The sequence below is a fragment of the Schistosoma mansoni genome, chromosome 4 (genome assembly GCF_000237925.1).
Source record: "Schistosoma mansoni strain Puerto Rico chromosome 4, complete genome".
Taxonomy (NCBI): Eukaryota; Metazoa; Platyhelminthes; class Trematoda; order Strigeidida; family Schistosomatidae; genus Schistosoma; species Schistosoma mansoni.
Window position 1 is genome coordinate 16,818,665 of NC_031498.1, and position 6,111 is coordinate 16,824,775.

The window sequence follows — 6,111 nt, forward strand, 5'->3', positions numbered from 1 at the left end:
TGAAACAAACCTTAATGAAATGATAAACATTTTGTGAATTTTTGTTGGCTCAGATTTTCTTTAAATCCACGACCCAAAAACATTTACTGCAAACCATAGCATGATGCTAAGAGTAAGATAGCTGGTAGAAGATTTAACTGAAATAAAATAACACACGTCAGTGATCCGCAAAAGAGCTTGAAGTTAGTCTAAGCCATTTACAAAAGAATAGAATTCTTGAACAGGATGAACAAGGCACAAAATCAATATCACTAATGCAAACATAAGTGCCCTCTCTTTTCTTTCCGATCTCTAAAGTCTTACTATTTTCATGTTCCCTAGATATTTATTTTATGCCTTGTTCAGCTGCGTACCATTGTTATTTCTATTGTTGATTTAGCCACCATATTCTCACAACTCAATATGTTGTTATGCAATGTAATATGAGAAAGTCAAAATGATATCTGAAAAACCATTAGTAGGACAAGTAGAAAAAATACAGACAACCTGGCAAAGTACACGAAATAAGTTCCCGTATGTAACCTTTTAAACTATTTAAATGGAATGATTTTCGGTATAACAAGAATAGCCAGAAGTTATGATGGAAAATTCACAAATGTCTCAAGGGAATTTGAATATGCCAGGAAGATATTGTTCTATCAAGTCTATCAGTTGGCCAATTTTTGTCATATATGGGGGCTGAAAATTTTATGTCTTACTAGGTATTGTTATTCTGAGTTCAAACAACAACACTTTTAGTCCTGATTCTTTAAGGTGTAGTCACCCCGTTGTAAACTTGATTAAATCATCATATGCTCGTGTAAAATTCCTGTTTTTCAAGTAATAAAATACTTGTTTATGAACATATTTGAAGTACATGTGTACTATTTGAGCCCGTATATATATGATATTGGCCGTGTATAATAAAAATTATAATGTACGTTAAGATTCTTTAAAATACCTTAATCTGTTGCTGAATCCGTTATACCTATTTCACTCTTAAACCGAAAGAGTTTATCTCCCGAAAAATAAGTAAAATGAGTTCCATGAGAAAAAAAACACTGAATATGTTAAATTTGGACCGTCATATACAAATCAAGGAAAAAGTGACATACAGTATCAAACAAGTAACATTCTTTTAGCAATCAACTAATATAATCGTAGTCATATATTCAAAAAGGCTTACATAAATTTATAATCCACACCAAAATATAGCAAATAAGCATTTCCGCATTTCATTCAAAACAAGCAATATTGTTGATCAATCAAAGTAACGTAAATATGACGTATTATAACGAAACATTATGCGTCTGAAAAAAAGAGGATCAAGATGATGTTATTTATTCTAATACGCGAAATTCTTCACCCAACAAACAATATCTTATGAAATGTTGGTTTCAACCAATAGTTCTTTTTGTCTTTGCACCTTTATATTAGCGGAAAGTTCCACGTAGTCTACATAATGAATTCAGTTATTCTACTGTCATAGTTACAGTAAGTTTAAAATGTTTGTTCTTTTGGCCTATGAGTGAGTATTTGTCGTGTTCATCCAAAACGATAAGTGCTTTGTACATAATTAATCCGAAGAAAGGGAGTTAAAGGAGACATGGGATGGTGTTCTAGTCCTTTCCAGTGGTTCAGAGTCATATACTTGGGTTATCTAGAAAGTATGAGACAGAGAGAGCATCACTACCGCATTTTTTCGAGCCAAGGGGAGGGATTTTTCGTTATTCCAGTCTTGTATCATTTGAAAAATTTGATATCCGGGTTGAGCCTTTCTTTTCAAGCTTTAAGATCACTTGAGTTCTGCAGAGTTTGAGAGCATAATGTGTTAGACAGGTCGTTGATAAGAACCAAGAAGATAATTAGTCCAAAGATTAAGTCGTATCGTTGAAAATCGGTCAGACGGAGAGAGAGAACTCTGACAGCTAGATACCTAATGTTTCAATAATCTCAAGTCAATGTCACTAGACCTGTATACCCATAGAGTTCGTCTGCCGACATAGAATATGATGATAAAGTCGATCAAATATAAAAGCAAGTGTACGATATACAGCGGATAATTGTACCCCAGTCACATGATCTACACCACCTTGAAGAACAAGGAACTTGGCCGGTGATTGGAAGCCCCCACCTAAACCCGTCTTTGTGCATGGGTATAACTACACCCGTCTTCCAACCATAGGATAGACTATTCTTGATAGATAACTAGAAGTGAGTAGCTAAGGGGAAACCGAGTGAGTCAGTACATTCTTCAAAGAATATGAGTTGGGTTTAATCTAAGCCAGTAGGTTCATATAGGTTCAGAAGCCTTAGGTCCTCAATTACTATGAGGTGCTTAAATTTCAGAATACGTAGCTTATCTTGAGAAAGAATGTAGTAGCAGTCAGAGTACAGAGGTCTAAGAAAATTGAGGTAATTGAAATAGAAACCTCAATATAAGTCTGGTGTACTGTCGAAGAACCCTAATCCAAAGTGTTCACCGTGATACCAACCTCTTGTCACACAAAGGTGTGTGAGCTTATGATTAATTTTCATGAGTCTCATCTGAAAAGGCAATCAAGTTATCATATCCCATGTTACTTCCTAAGCACACTTTTGGATTATGCCTTATAGTGTGACTAGCCACCTCTTTCCAGATTTGCTCCGGCATAATCGTAATCAGTTATCCGAAAGCATTTACCGATCGGCATATTTAGCCATTATATCAATTATGAAGAGACATATTAGTGTGAAGGCATGATCTATCTGTCCATCCGGATTTCGTACTAATTAGTTAGTGATTTCCAACACAGCTAATGAAAATGACACCCGGACTCGTGGCTTGCATGCTTGCTTCTCAATGGGTATATTTAAATGAATTCTTTGAAAAGTTGAATTCCCATGTCATGTACCGGATATCGGTGTTCAGTTTGAAATTATTATCTGTTTAAAAGAGACTGGGAATATTGAAGTGTCTCAAAAGTAAAATCTGAGAAAACGTATGTCATAAGATTCCTCTGATATCTTGAAAAAAGAATTATTCAGGAAAGTTTGGGAAACGGGTGGTTTTTAAATCATACCTGTCATTCAAAAACGGAAATTACCCTTTACACTACACCACATACGAATTATCACTGAAAACGACTATTCAAGATCTCTGAATGAGGTGGATATGTAAAGCACGATCACAACACCCATGTTATTCAATCAATCGTTTCGTAATATCTACAAGGCTTCGGCGGAAAGTTAATCGTCATTTATGCTATGAATAAGTTAAGATTCATAGAATTCCTGTGGACGTCCCAATTATGTATTCAAGATAATCATAAACAACTCATGGGCTACGGTGCATGCATGGAATCGATGAGAAGACAAACTTATTGCATTTTGTATTGATACTCAAATACTTCTATGTAGTGTGAGATTCTAAAACTGCATAAAGGGGATGTAGAAGATATATTACTGTCCTTTGTATTAGTAATAACTAATGATCCCTTTGGGCTTTATTGCGTGAATAACATAAATTCTAATTATTGTGATAGTCTTCTATGAAGGAAGTGTTTGGAGTGTTGGAGCCGCGGCTTGAAAGTGACTGAGTTTCCTGTTGAGTGGTAGCTGGTTGTTGATCTATTTGCTCATTACACTGACAGTCATATTGGCGTAACGATGGACCATGCTATTAGACAACTGCATATGCATTCAAATTCTGAAATCCGAAATATGACCTGAAAAATGACAACATTGTGGCTCATTTCCTTACATTCATCGGAAAGGATGCCTACAGTTTGCTAAAAAAAATTAGCATTTCCAGGTAAACCTATTTTATTTCCCTATGAAACTCCTAAAGAACTACTACTGAATCCTGTAACAGTAATAAATGTTGAACGCCGGGAAAGAAAAAAATTTATGGATTAAATTGTCAGGATAAGAAGGCTAGAAAGTCTATTCTCAGCTTGTAGAACCAACTCTCCAAACGTAATTTTGGTGATCAAGTTCGTACCCAGTTGCGTAGACGATTGATTGCGGGGATTTACATATGAAGTCTGAAAAAGAGCCTATGCAAATGTCGGATGGTTCCTTCCAAGACGCTAGCACTGCTCTTATTCGTTATAAGTCAGTGCATGAAACTGGTACTGATGAGACAAGGTCTCAATAACGGGGAGCTCGTGATATTTGTGCCTCAACCTTTCGTAAGTCAAGAAGATCGTATGACGAAAAACCTGTGAATGAGTCTACGGAAGACTTTAAAAGCTAATATTCGTAAATAAACCGAAGGACCATGAGAACGGGAAATATCCAATCATTATGGGAAGACAGTAGTTCTATATTATTAGTGGAGAACGATTGTGGTACAGCTCGAGTATTCTCAAATTGCTTTGGCAATTTTTATACTGTAGAGACGCTCTCCCCATCAGACCATACAAACCCTAAACACACACTCTGAACACTGTGATTTTTATAGAAGTCGATCTTTTTGGTTTACTTAATAAGCCTGATACAAGCAAGTATGCGGGACCCGGTGAAATACATTTTAGGTTACTAAAGGAATTGGTGAATTTCGTCACGAAACTCATAAGCATATGTTCTAATCCATATGTAACCCAAAGACGATTACCAAAAGACTGGGAGAATGGTATTGAAGATACGACTGGTATTGTAGTTTTACAACTATAAACCAGTAACACCTATATTCGAATCGTCCCCTAATTAGTTAAAACCAGAAGTCAGGTGCGAAGAGATCGGAAAGATATAGTTGATTCGTCATCAATGTCAATACTTTAATCTGGCTAGTGAACGTAAAAGCTGTTTCCCACGCTGGGTCGTAATGTGGTCTGGTACGGATGCACGACCGGAAGCCTTCAGTTAAACAAGTCCACCTAAAACAATGTGGTCAGAAGCTAGTGTCGAACACTTAATGAGCTTTTGATTTTGGGGAATTATTTACAGCTACAGTATAGTAAGTCCTATCTTCAAGATAGGGACGATACACAAACTGTAGAACTATCGACCTGGAAGTTTGACCAGAATCGCTGTTAAAATTTTAGAAAAGATTATTTTAAAGGAGCTGTTTAAGTATCTATATGAAAACCGGATTCTTTCTGAAAAGCACAATAGCTTCGGATCAGTTTGCTCATGTCCGTGAAATTCAGTGCACTCTTAAAGACAGAAAAATAACTACAGATGTAGCTTACACTGATTTCAGTAAAGCTTTTGACAAAGTTCCTCACAATCGGCTGATATATCTACTAAGTAATATCTTGATTAGAGGCGATTTATTAATATGAGTAAAACCATTCCCAACTAGGCATCGACAAAGAATACGAGTGAACTTGAAGTTTTTCAGTTGAGGCAGTGTGTTTAGCGGAGTGTCTTGAGGCAAATTTTGTTCTTCCTGTGTGTGGGTGACTTTCATAGTATCCTTATTATCATTAACCTTGCCGTATGCTGGCGATCTCATGATATGAAGAGCGATAAAAAGTCAAGGTGGTAGTTTGGAGTTTCAAAATGATCTAGAGAAACTATCTGAATAGTCTGGGATTCAGGAGTTGACGATTAGTTGTTCAAATTGCATTATAATGAATATTAGTTACCAAGGTGGTGAATAATATTGACCCACCCATTGTCCAGACATACAATGACTTAGGAGTTGTAATGTCTAGCACTATGTCAGGCCCGCATGGGTTATTCTAAGTTCGGGAAGACTGACTTAGTCACTCTTTTGAAGTTACACCTTGACGTTGTCACTTATTCGCCCATTATTCCTGACTGTATTCGTATGATCATGTGTATGCATTGATTATCCTATTAATCACATCTCTGCAAATTATATCCGCCTGAATACAAATACTGAATCATGCTTGACTTACTCTCCCACTCCGCGTTGCTTTGTTTTGCATTTCTCCAGCGACATTCCCTACTTCGTTATTTTGGTTCTGTCTTGATCAACGAGTGTACGAAATATGGTCTATTACATAACCCCTGTTAAAGGGACCAATGAATTCGTGTCAGACTTGTGCTGTTGCTCCAACATAGGTCCCCTCGCCAGAGAGTATTATATTAGACTCAGCTGTAGTCCAGGTCATCGCGATTCAACGTGTGATTCCCACCGGTGAAGCTAAAATCAAAGTCTCATCGCCACTGAGCTGTGCA